A 12,191-nucleotide genomic window follows, 5' to 3' on the forward strand; every position below is an offset into this window, starting at 1 on the left:
CCTCCTAGGACCCACCTCCCACAGCGTGCCCTTTCTAAAGGCCACTCGAAACAGCTCCCTGCCCTGCTCTCTTCCCATTCCACTATCAGAGTCCAAGACGCTGTTCTGGAATTTTCTGGCAGCCCATTTTTCTTGCCTGACTTCTCACTGATCTTCTTTGAGCTCTTTAAGCCCCAAACAAGCCCAGTACTCACTATCTCCCAGAAATGTTCCAATCTTGCTGCCGCCTCTGTCCCTGCAATTTCATCACTTAAGCTAGAAAACCCGACCCATTTCTACCTTCTCCCTCAAACGTCCCCTTCCTCTGGGCTCCCACGGCTTTACTTCCTCTGTCCCTTCGTGCCCTGAGCAGCGTTGGCAGGATTCATCCACGCGAGAACTCACGCCAGCAGCCCTATGTCTCACTTCGGCCCCTTTACTCCCCTCTGTCTGGGACAAAGACCGTGCCTGCATGGTAGGTGCTGCTGAGACGGATGAAGGTAGGTCTTGGAGGAAGTCCTCGATCAACCTAAGAAGGGCATTGACACTTTTCTTCCCTGAGTTTATAGTGTTTCTAGAAGGTCCTCAGAGAAGGCAGGCAAACGTGCAGTTTCGAGCCACTTACATGGCAGACACGAGGCAGAACCAGGCACACAATCTTTTCTCAGGTCTTACTATTGCTGAGGGCTTTCCTCTTGTGATATTCAAATTAAGAAAATCCCAGGGAGGGTCTCCTCTTCCTCCAGTTCCAAAGGTGTCCAGTCCTCAGACCCAGCTCCATTGCTGCTTAGATGGAGATAAAAGCAGAGCGAGGGAGGGTCCCCTTCCCAATGCTCCTTTCATCACCTCCATCCACACTTCCAACACGCTCCCCCTCCTGTTGCCTATTTCTCCATAGCCATCTCCCTACTTTACCGCGTCCCAGGGCTCTGGCTGTGCCGGAAGGGGTGGAGACAGTGGCTGTGAATTCTGCCTTCCGGCCCTGCATTCTGGCTATGCAATGGGCGACTTGGTCGATGCATGTCACATTTGCTAGCTTCAAGGTTTGCCCTCATTCCTTGAATTGGATTTGCAAAATCAAATCCCTAAGGTGTTATGGAGATCAGTCCAAATTCTTCCACTTTTCACCAAGAAGCTGAAGCAGGGAGTCCGCAAGAGTTAGCCCTTTATGCATCCAAGTGGAGCAGACACACCTGGAATACAAACTCCTGGGGGCAGGGCCCACAGCCTGGTTCGCCTGATGCTCATCGCAGAGTCTGGCCCACGGCCACACTTCACTTAGTTAATTGTTGATCATTAACTTTAATTAGTTTTTGGTTGAATTTCTACTTGGTTTGGGAGAACTCTCTGTTGAGACTCTGAGGATAACTAGTGTTAGGTTTCCATCTTCAATCTTTTGGGAAACAAAGTAGAAGCTGAGAAGCCATCCCAAGTGAAATAACTTTCTCCCACTTGGCTTTGGCGTTAGAAGATGGTGAGATTCTGCCTTCATAGGTAATTAAAAACCATGGAAAGGACACTTCAGAAAGCATGACTCTCCACCAATATAAAATTTATCCTGAAGGGCAAACTTTATTTATTTTTTTTCCCAAAGGGCAGACTTTAAAGTATTTACTCACTTGATCTGAATGGAGTCCATCATGTTCCCTGGGACTCTGAACCCAATCTCAGGGAATTTCTCAAAGCGGAGTAATTTTTACATCTATTACAATGAAGACTACCACCCAAGCTATGAGGGGTAGTTTGACCATAGCGTGGGGGTTCCTCCTCACTTTACTGAGAGGCCCTCGATGTTCACATGGAGCAACTAGTTTTGCTGTTGCCAGCGGAGGCCTGAAATACTGAACCTGATTTTCAATATGCAGGAGGGCTCTCTGGGGACCAATGTTCACTCTTGGCACTGACATGAGGGGAACTTATTGGAGCCTAAGCTTTGACAGGTCAAAATCTCTGACACTCAGTAAAGGCAGAGTCTAAATCTGGCTCCCTACCTAAAAGCCACTCCTGGACAGCACGCCGCCATGCACACCCAAGTGACCATCTGCCACCATGAACAAGGCCATAGATCAGATCTGCTTTTATTCAACTGTCTGGCTGTAGAGCTCACAAGTTGTCTGGAGAGAAAGTTTGCTAGATCATTCCATTTAGAGGGCTCAGGGCAGAGCCTCTCAGCTTTATGCCTCTCCCAGCCTGTGAAGTCATTCCAGCAGAAGACCCTGACAGAAATGCAGCCTTTCTCATCAGGAGTTCAAGAAAGGGGAAGGGAGAACAAAAGACTTCTTGGAGTGAGACAGAGTGTCACTGATGCTTTATTTACATGCGTCACCATCTCTTTTACAAACTAGATTACGGTTTTAAATGGAATACACAAGGCAATTATCTACAAACACCAAGAAAAGTTAAGTACTGTGTCTCTATTTCATTTGGAAAGGGGAAGGTTCCCAAATCAAACTGGTTTTGATTCTTGAGAAGAGAGGTGGTAGAGTTAATTCATGGCAACATACGGTTGGACAAAATCCTCAGTAAGAATGCAATATGATAGTGTTCGCTTGGAGAGAAAAGGTGAGGTGCTTCAAACCAAAGTATCAACCGCTGGTCTCTCGGGTGTCTGAATACGGCCATGCACCATATTTAATTCTAGTCTGAGTGGGGTATGAGCAAGAAATTGGAACAGGTAAGACAATTTTACAGATACTGTATACAGATTTTTTTTTTTCATTCATGCAACTTTTTTTCTTAAAAAAAGTTTAACATGTGAAGCCAAAATGCACAATGTGTTTTTTTTAATATTAACTAATTTTTTGGGTCCTCCTTCACATCTGTGTACATTTCCAGGGTACATGATGTGCTAGGACAAGTATACGAGAGAAGACTGATTGCCAGGCAATAAGATAATTTTAGAGAAATAAGTGACCAGACGCACAGGTTTTTAAAGCAGCCACACACATAATTCTGGAGTGTGGCAGAGGCCTCAGAACCAATCATTCATCAAAGAAAAATACACACAAATAAAACCAGAGGAAAATATTTCATTCATTCAAACTGCATAAAATGTTACCCACCGACAATTCAGATCGAATAGAATAGACTCTTTTCAGTTACTTGGGCGTGTGTATCAAGATCTCGTGGGCAGACATGATTTCACAAGGCCTGTGCTATCCCCTCATTGTGCCTGCTGCCCCCGGTCTTCAGGAGAGGCTGGCTTTTTCGTACCTCCTTGCCAGTGATTGCATTTCTACAAAAATCTGCTAAACTAAAAAAATACAACAGTATGCCTAATCATACAATGTTCCCCAAATTCATCAAGAAAAAGAAAATTAGAGTTCAAGCTGTCAGGGTTTTGCTTCTGCTTTCAGAGAGAAAGGGTGGCATTCGCACTTCCATTTGGCAGCCCACGGCATCAGCACGTGACACAGGACTGGCTGCCCGACTGCTGTACTCTTGGTGGTCTCCCCAAGAGATTCCAACGGTCCTTCTTCCGTAAGCGGGGTCCACTGGGTGTAGGCCAAGGCTGTCCCTACCATCTTCAACAAGACTGGAAGCCATCTGAAAGGTCGCCCGGAGACTGGGCAGAGCTGTCCTGAGCTGTAAGTCACGAGGGCCTCCCACAGGGTGGTCAAATGCTACACACAGAACACCCAAACTCAACACCACACACACACACACACACACACACACAGCCCACCTTGTATCACACATGTGTGCACAATCCTGTTAACAGGAAAGACAAACTTCAGAAATTAAAAAAAAAAAAAATCTGTGTTTCAGCAATCATCCCATTGCGAGGGGATGCAACGAGGGAGCCGGGGCTCAGCTTCATTCACAGTTAACTGGGGGCGCTGAACCTGGCAGGCCGCTCTCACAGCAGGAGAGGGAAGGCTTATAAAGCTCTTTTCTAACTTTGGTACAAGGTATCTGGTGCTGGAGCCTGAAGAGAGAACAACAGAACCCCAGAGTGCATGTCATGTTTTCAACATTAGTTACTCTTCTTTTTAATTTCCCGTCAAAAAGTGGAAGGCTCCCTAGAGCAGCTTATTTAGAGGCTGGAGATAACCTGGAATAGTTCTCCGCAGGATGCGAACATTACAGCCGCCAGGTCCCCGGAGGCCAAGAATTCCACCGGGACGCTCCAGATCAGAAAACTTATGGTGAGGGACGCGTGACACTCAGAACTCCACGTGGCGGCCGACGGCTGGCCCTTGCTGAAAGCAGAGTCTCCGTGTAAGAGACGGAGGTCTGAGGCGGCCGCCCTCGGCCCTGTGTGCCCACCTCCTGGTGGCTCCAGGGGAGCCTGGCCTGGGGGGGGGGGCAGCTGGCAGTGGCCAAGGCTGAGAGGGGCGCTGCCGTGGTCCTGGACAGGCCTGACTGTTCCAAGTCCCTCTCGAAACTGATGCTGGCACTCGGCTTTGTCCTGATCTCAGCTCTCCACAATGCTCTACCCGTAGATACTATCTGCATTGTTAAAAAACAAAAAACCCAACAAATGCAAAGCACCCCTCCCCCTCCATTTTCCTGACGTGCTCTGCGGCTGCCCGGCTCCCAGACCTCCTCTGTCCCTCCCGCAGCTGTTTCGGATTAAATTATAATCTGGTTCTAGGACATTCTGTAAGACATTCTGCCTGAAATCTAACAAACGCTGAGAAAAAGAGAATAATAAATGAGATGCCCCATGTCTGAAAGGAAGTCAACATGGGTTGAAACCTATTTGGGAGTTGTTGTTTTTTTTTTTTTACTCCCAAAGTAGCTCCCGGGGTCTATAAAACAGAAAAGGCAGACAAGCTGTTTTGTTCGTTTGCTGTTTCTTTCTGTTCAGGAGAGCCGGTCTCAGGGCCCTCACGCTGCAAGCACTGGAAATGCCCCCCCCCCCCCCCCGCCCTCACTCCCCACCTCCCTCCCCACAGTGGCTGTAGTTGTGTCCCTGCGGCATCCCCCGCCCCCTGCCGTCAGGGCAGCACCAGCTACCAACCCAGAGAGGTAGTCTTCTCTCAACGACACGGGACAGTTCCTATGTACAGCGGACCACCGAGGAATCAAGGAGTGGCAAGCGTCATTATAAAGGGATACGGTAAGCTGAAGTCTGTCTCACGGACAAGCGGACCACATGAAGAGAATACACACCTTTAAAAATTATACCTACTTTTAAAATGAAGATTAAAAACGTGGAGCAGTTTAGAAAAGGCGATATGCTACAGGCCTACTATAACCACCACCGCACGACAATTTACAGATTCAGTAAAAGGCAGGGTGAAATCAACAGGGCCATCACTCAAACATGAGCACCCAAGCGAGGCGGGGGAGACGTGGGACAATACCAAATGGAACTTCCATTATGCTAGGAGCTGTTCTCACCACCAGTACCACCCCCAGAGGAATTAGGAAGCAAAGGTGCACAAGGGGGCCCCTGGCGGCAGGTGGCGAGTGCAGGGGTCGGGTGGCATGTCTATGGTGGGAGGGAGTCAGTGCCCACTGCACGGTGCGAGCATCAGCGAAACTCATGCAGGGAAGTCTGTGCTGAACTACTAGCCTGTGTTCCTAATGTCCATGCAGAATGTTCCATTGTTGTACTGTACAGGATAAAATTTATTTATACATTTATATACCTAATGCTTTTTATGCAAAGAAAAGAGTCTTCATCTATCACTCTGGAGAAGTGTGCATACACTGCGCTCGTCAGAGCTTCGTCACACCAGCTTTTCGTGTGTACCCAAGGTGTTCCCAACCATTCTATCGAAGAGGGTAATGATATAATCACACTTTCCTGGCTCAACAGAAAGCACCTATACAGCACCATTAACTTTTTGAAAACCAAACAAAATGAAATCCATAGAAGCAGAAAGATGAGGGGGTAAAAGTCATAACTGCCCTATCTTGTACTTCCATCATGTCACTTGTACAATTACAATCTAAGCTTTTATATATATATATATATTAGATTGTGTGTGTGTGTGTATAAAAATCAGTTTGTACGCTATTGCCTCTCACTCATACACGTCTAGCAGATCCGATTATACACAGCAAGGCTGAAAATAATCAAGGGTATTTTAGGAAAATAGTGACTCTGCTTTGTACTTTTCACACATTTCCCACTGTAGGCTTAATGTTCACCTGCAAGTTAATTTCTTCTGCAAAGCAAAACAGGACTTTTTTTCCCCCTTTCTCCTTAAAACTAAATCCCTTAGTGGCATTTGGCAATGAGTGGGCAGCTGAGCTTGTTTCTTGAAAAGACCCTAATTTCTAACCAGCATACCATCATTGTTCACTGCATTAGCTGAGGATAATGCCAGGAGACCAGAGGCCCGACTGCTCTGGAACTGCAGACCAGGGGCTGGGGGTCCCCCCGCCCCCAATCCCGACTCAGAAGGAAAACACAGTGGGTCGCATGCAGCACTCCATTCGTCGGGCCTATGCAGGGGTCAGTCCTGGACTGGTGCGCACGGCAAACAGTTGTGCCATTGTTCAGTTTTTAGAAAAGGATAGTTTTCTACCAAACAAAAGAAGAAAGAAAATCCCCCTCTGGTTTATGTAATTTGTTAGTTTATGGAGTTCCAAGAGCTCAAATGCTTGTGATGCCCAAAGCTAGACTAGTAACTGGTACAACATTTTCCTTCTGTTTTTAAATTTGCCAGGGGAAGGATGATTAACATTTTAACATAAAAATACTGCAAGTTAATGCATGTGGAAAAACTCAGAAAGTCAAAACAAACACTAAAACGACACTTAAAACATCCCATAAACCATCGTGATGTGAATACACCACAGAGTCGCCAACAGGAGCTCACGGTGTGCTCTGAACGAGGCTGGGTGGTGCTGACAGGGTGCCGTCCTTCGCTGGCAGGTGGCTCATGACCCTGTACAAGGAAGATTTTGCATACTTTATATAGAGAGTTCTGTTCCAAGGGTAAGTGCTTCACCCGGGGTAAGGGGCCATTAACAGTCTCTGCTGGGTTAGGAAAATGGTGCAGGATTCACAAAGGTGTTAAGCTGTAAACGGTATCACTGTCCACTTGCTGAGAGCAGATTTGGCAAAGGGTTTCTCGGTAGGTCTTGTGTCAGTTTGAGGGTCTGCAGTAGGAGAAAAGAAAAACCAGAGATGATTAAGGACATTCAAACAGCAATCGTAGGCCCCTCTGGCTCACGCTTCACCAGCCTCCTGTCTCCTCACCTCACCTCCAAACTAAGGGTACTCACACTAAAGCTGTTTTGCTACACTAGCTTCAGAGGTCTGAAAACCTAAGGAAGAAGCATGGAGACTACTTACCTTATTTTTCTGCTTGATTATATGATGCTCTCAAGTTGAAAAAGCCTAGAGGAAATGAGGTCATTCATTTTGGGCGGTTAACAAAGAAAGGCAAGTTAGGGGTGTTTTAGTGGGCCCTTTCTTTTTTTTAATCTCTAAGACTTATTTATGTATTTATTTGAGAGAGCCCACACGAGTGTGTGACTGGGGAGAGGGAGAAGAAAAGGGCAGACTTCATGCTGAGTGCAGAGCCCAATGCGGGCCTTGATCTCAGGACCCTGAGATCATGACCTGAGCCAAAACCAAAAGTCAAATGCTTAATGGACTGAGTCATCCAGAAGCCCCGTTAGTCGGTCCTTTTAAGTTAGGTGTCCAGGGTGCAGATGGGATTTTGCTCTAGGATTTTCAAGCTACAACCAGAAAAGTTGGTCATCCTAAGCAGACCAGCTATGCTTTTCTGGTTCTCTCCCACTGGCTACATGGACTAAACTTGTTTACCATGAGTACCGGGGAGCTGAAATGGCCACTTTCCACAAAGGCTTACTCAGTCTGCACCACTGGTTGGAGATCACTTTGACTCTCCTTACTTATTAAAGGAATAAGCAATCTCTAAGTGGACTGTGTAGGAATTTTTTTTTTTTTAATATTAAAAGTCTGCAAAGAAAAAAAAATTATGTAACACACACATATGGCCCAAAACCCCTCCCACACAAAACATCCCTTTAACAGTTAACAATTCTTATTTTTGCCATCAACAGTCTTCAATGGGAGGCACAAGAGGTCCTCTCAGACCCTCTGAATTTACATGTCTGGGTAGACTTCATGAGACCTCTGAACCCAGACAAGTTAAAGGACTAAAAAAGTATACTCACAGATGTAGCTAAAGGAATCAACACAACAGACCTCAAGACACAAGACCTTTGTTTATGGAGACAGTGTCAGCTGTCAAGGTAGGGATAAAAATGGCTTTAGGCCAAGAAATAGACAAGGAGGAGGGAAACAAGCTGAACTCCCCACCTTCTCATCAGCAAAGGTAAGCAAGTCATGAAGTGTTCACCAGTAAGCTCACATACACATTATACACATCTGCTTCCCACTTTTTAGACCAGATATTATCAGAGGTTCATTTGGGATTTTCACAAAAGTACTCAGGACTTCAATCTCTTCTCTGGCTGGGCTGGCTGGCAATCTCACCTTTCACTACCAATATTCAGAAAGATAGCCGGGCTTAGTATTGGTAATGTTACATACCCACGGTCACAATTACCCTCGCTACAGCTCCAAACTGAAGCTCTTAGGGGGTTTTACCAGAAACAAGAAAGAAGAAAAAAAAAGGCCCTCTTTCCCCCACCCATCCCCAGTATTTATTTTCCCTGGCTGATGGATTTTTTTGCTTTGTAAAGGTATTAGACAATATTATCCTACACTTGTTGATTTCAGAGCAAGAAAAAGCTAAAACAGGGACATCGGGGTGGCTCAGCTGGTTAAGCGTCTCATGATCTCGGGGTCCTGGGACAGAGTCCCACATCGGGCTCCTTGCTCAGTGGGGAGCCTGCTGGTCCCTCTGCCTGCTGCTCCCCCTGCTTGTGTACATGCTCGCTCACTGACAAATAGATAAAATCTTAAGACAAAACAACCCCCCCCCCAAACCTAAGAAAGAAAGAAAAGAAAAAGCTAAAACAGGTATCTAGTTGGCTCAGTCAGCAGAGCATGTGACCCTTGATCTTGGGGCTGTGAGTTCAAACCCCACGTTGGGCCTAGAGATTACTTAAAAAAAAAAAAAAAAAAAAAAAAAAAAAAAAAAAAAGCAGTTAAAATAGAAACCAGACCAAAGCATCCATAAAGAATTAGCCTCCTAAAGCCAGCCAGTGCTATTCTAGATGGGACCCCTGAGGACTGAATGGATAAGGGTACAGACATGGTCCTTTGGAAGGGTATTCAGTTTTTCCCTTCACAATAACACTTAATAAACCACAATCTAACATCACTATGCAATTAGTCATCAGGGACTGTGGTCCCCAGGTGCTAAGAGAGAAGCTGTAAAGCATTACCTAATTCAGACCCCATCCTGGTTCCCTCTGGTATTAATTATTCAGCCATGGAAACCAGTGCATACTGGGAAGGTGACACACTTCATTCCCCAAGTACAGAGGGGGAGCACGCAGCCTGTTCTAATGCTGGAGCTGGGTCCGCACAGTGGGAAAGAAGGCATGGGGCACCTATAACCCCCAACATGGCATCATTCTAAGCAGAACAGGGCATGGGCTCTGAAAACCAGGGGCAGGAGACCCACACTGGGCAGTCACAGAGCAACAACCAACAACAATCCTTAGGCCAAACACATTCCCTCATCAAAAGGCCCAGAATCTTCAGGGAACATCATCATTAAAAAGGAGAGGCACTGATCAGGACTGCTTCCATTTCTGCAGAATGGGCCTAGGGCCCCCTGTGTCTGTGGCATTCCCCGGGGGTCTCCCAGGCCATGCCTCTCAGCCTGCAAGGGAAACCTCGTGTTCTTAAGAGGGGAGCCAGGAAAGGAGAGGCAATAAGGAAATCCGACTCCACAGGACAGAAAGGTGACAGAAAGCAAACAGATCATAAAATATTGTAAAAATATAAAGAAATCAGATAAATGTTGAAGAGAAATACAAGCATTCTTATAAAAGATATACCAGAATCACCATTCACTAGGAAGACCCATGATTAAAAATAGTCCCAAAGAACACAGCTCCTTATCTGCCTTAGATTTTTAGCCACTTTGGTGACTCACCATTTGCACATGCGTATCTGACTCCACCAATGACAGAGAACAGAAGGAGCACTTTAAATGATGACACCAGCTACTGAGCTGGGAATTTAATGATACTTAAGTTGGGTACAGGTGTGGTGGGTTTCAATGAAGCTCCCGCATTTTTAACATTGTTTAAAGTAAGATGAAATTGTTTAAGTATGCTGATGCTGATTCTAAGTTTAAAAATACATCATATTAAGCAAAACTTCTGGAAGGAAAAGGAAGCATATAGCTGAAGGGAATTATAGCTATCACTTTGCAGTCACTAGACAATAGGCCAGCGAATAATAAATATAAAAATGTCCTTAAAAAAACAAAAAACAAAAACCAGAAAATATTGTTCTGTCCCATTTGTGACTTTCATTGATGGGGAGAAGATCTCTCTTCCCCATCCATGCCCAGTAAATATGTTTGAAATCAGACTGTTGATGCAAGGAAAATGAAATGGGGATGCCAAATGACGAGACCCATTCTAAAAATATCTATGGATGCTGTCAGCTGGTCCCTGGTGAGACTAAGTCCCTCTATAATCTTGGCATCTGTAGGGAAGACAAGTTTCTGCCTAATTATCACCGCTAAATCACATGACATGCTAAGAAAGGGCAATGCCTCCAAAAACTACATAAAACATAACAACCACAATCAACTTAAATCTGGGAATAAAACATTAAAGTACCTACGGCTGTCCTCCTACAACTTAACTCCACTGTGACAAATACGGATTTCTCAGCAGTGTTTTTTATCTTTTTGGCACAGAGGAAAGGAACAGGACCCTGACGCCAAATATGACACAGAAGGAAAACAAGCCAGTGGCGTGAAACCCTCACATCCACAAATCCATGAAGGTAGCCACTGCTTTCCTAAGCTAAAACGAAAGATGTCTGGAGGAGGTCTGCCTGAAACACAAAATTAAAGTGAAGCACTGCTTTCCCTACTCTTTAAACAAAAAGATAATTTAGGCCAAACCTGCCAACCCCAGGACAAGCTGGGGACTAAATACAGAACATTTAGGACAGAAAAGGAAATGAATCAATGTTCACTCGATCTGACAGGGAAGACTCCTGTGGAGTTCAGAGAACAAGTATGGGCTTCAGACTAGGGAAGTTTCCACCCCTGGGGAGAGAACAAAAAAATGCCTGCCTGCCACCATCTCTGCTTTGCCCCCAGGGGGATCTCTGGGACACCCAATCCATCATGAGCCACAATCATCTGCCACCATCCACCCAGGCTTCTGGAGCTGGTGTCACCCCAGGAAAAACGGCATTTCTGTGGGTCTTGGGTTGGGCAATCACGTCTAATTTCGGAGTACCAACATGGCAGCAGTTCCCTTGGCGTCCATCTTCACAGCCAAAACACGAAGCAGCTGAAGAAAACACCTAACGGGTGTAACACTTCGTTTAATTTGGTAATTTTTCAGCATCTCCCAGGTTGGAATGGGAGACAAAGACTTATGGAAGCAGTGGAGGGCCAGCCTGGTGGTCACTGTGACAGCAGAAGCCTATCAGATGACAATCCGGCCCTCTGCCTGCAGTGCTGGCCTAACAGTGCCATCCTCCAGGACTACCAGAGACGGTGAACGAGGTGGTGCAGCTCTATAAAAATACATTCTGAAGAATGCTGTCAACCTGCCACTTAGCAACTTAATAGTTAACAAGGGAAGCAGAATAGGTAGGGAGGTTTCCGCCAGGCGGGAAGCCAAATGTGTATTCAGTTTGAGGAGCCTCAGTAAAGGAAAGTCAAGTTTCTAGGAAATGCAGCCCATAGGCACAGATGCCATTTTTTTTTAAAGCTTTATTTGAGAGAGAGAGAGAGAGAGAGAACGCAGGCACATGTGTGCTTGTGGGAGTTGGGCGGGGGCAGAGGGAGGAGGAGAGGAACCTCAAACGGACTCCCTGCTGAGCGCGGAGCCCAACAAGGGGCTCGATCTCACAACCCTGAGATCATGACCTGAGCCCAAATCAACAGTCAGATGCTCAACCAACTGAGTCACCCAGGTGTCCCTCCATTAATACAACTTTAAAAAATTAATTAAAAAAATTTAAAACAGTAAGTATTTAATATTTACCTTCTCTCATCTTTTCCGTGTATCCTACCATACACAGCCTTTATTTCAAGGACCAAAATCAACAGTCTTGCTACTCTCTCAGATTGCTATCACCGCTTTAGTGATTCACCACTTAACAA

At 45.8% G+C, this 12,191-nt stretch overlaps 1 protein-coding gene across 6 annotated transcripts in view; it reads right to left on the minus strand.

Annotated features, from left to right (window-relative positions):
* Window positions 1-2,272: 2,272 nt before the first annotated feature.
* FOXO3 (forkhead box O3) overlaps window positions 2,273-12,191 on the minus strand; it is a 127,120-nt gene continuing 117,201 nt past the window's right edge. For 4 of the 6 annotated variants that reach the window (XM_082732057.1, XM_082732056.1, XM_082732055.1 and 1 more), the window contains one exon: window positions 2,273-7,041. The gene's annotated coding sequence lies outside the window, so the exon portion shown is untranslated. Of the gene's footprint in view, window positions 7,042-7,237; window positions 7,283-12,191 lie in introns of all 6 variants that reach the window. The other 2 variants (XR_014312175.1, XR_014312176.1) reach the window with 1 other exon arrangement.

The sequence above is a fragment of the Mustela nivalis genome (genome assembly GCF_964662115.1).
Source record: "Mustela nivalis genome assembly, chromosome: 5".
Lineage (NCBI taxonomy): Eukaryota > Metazoa > Chordata > Mammalia > Carnivora > Mustelidae > Mustela > Mustela nivalis.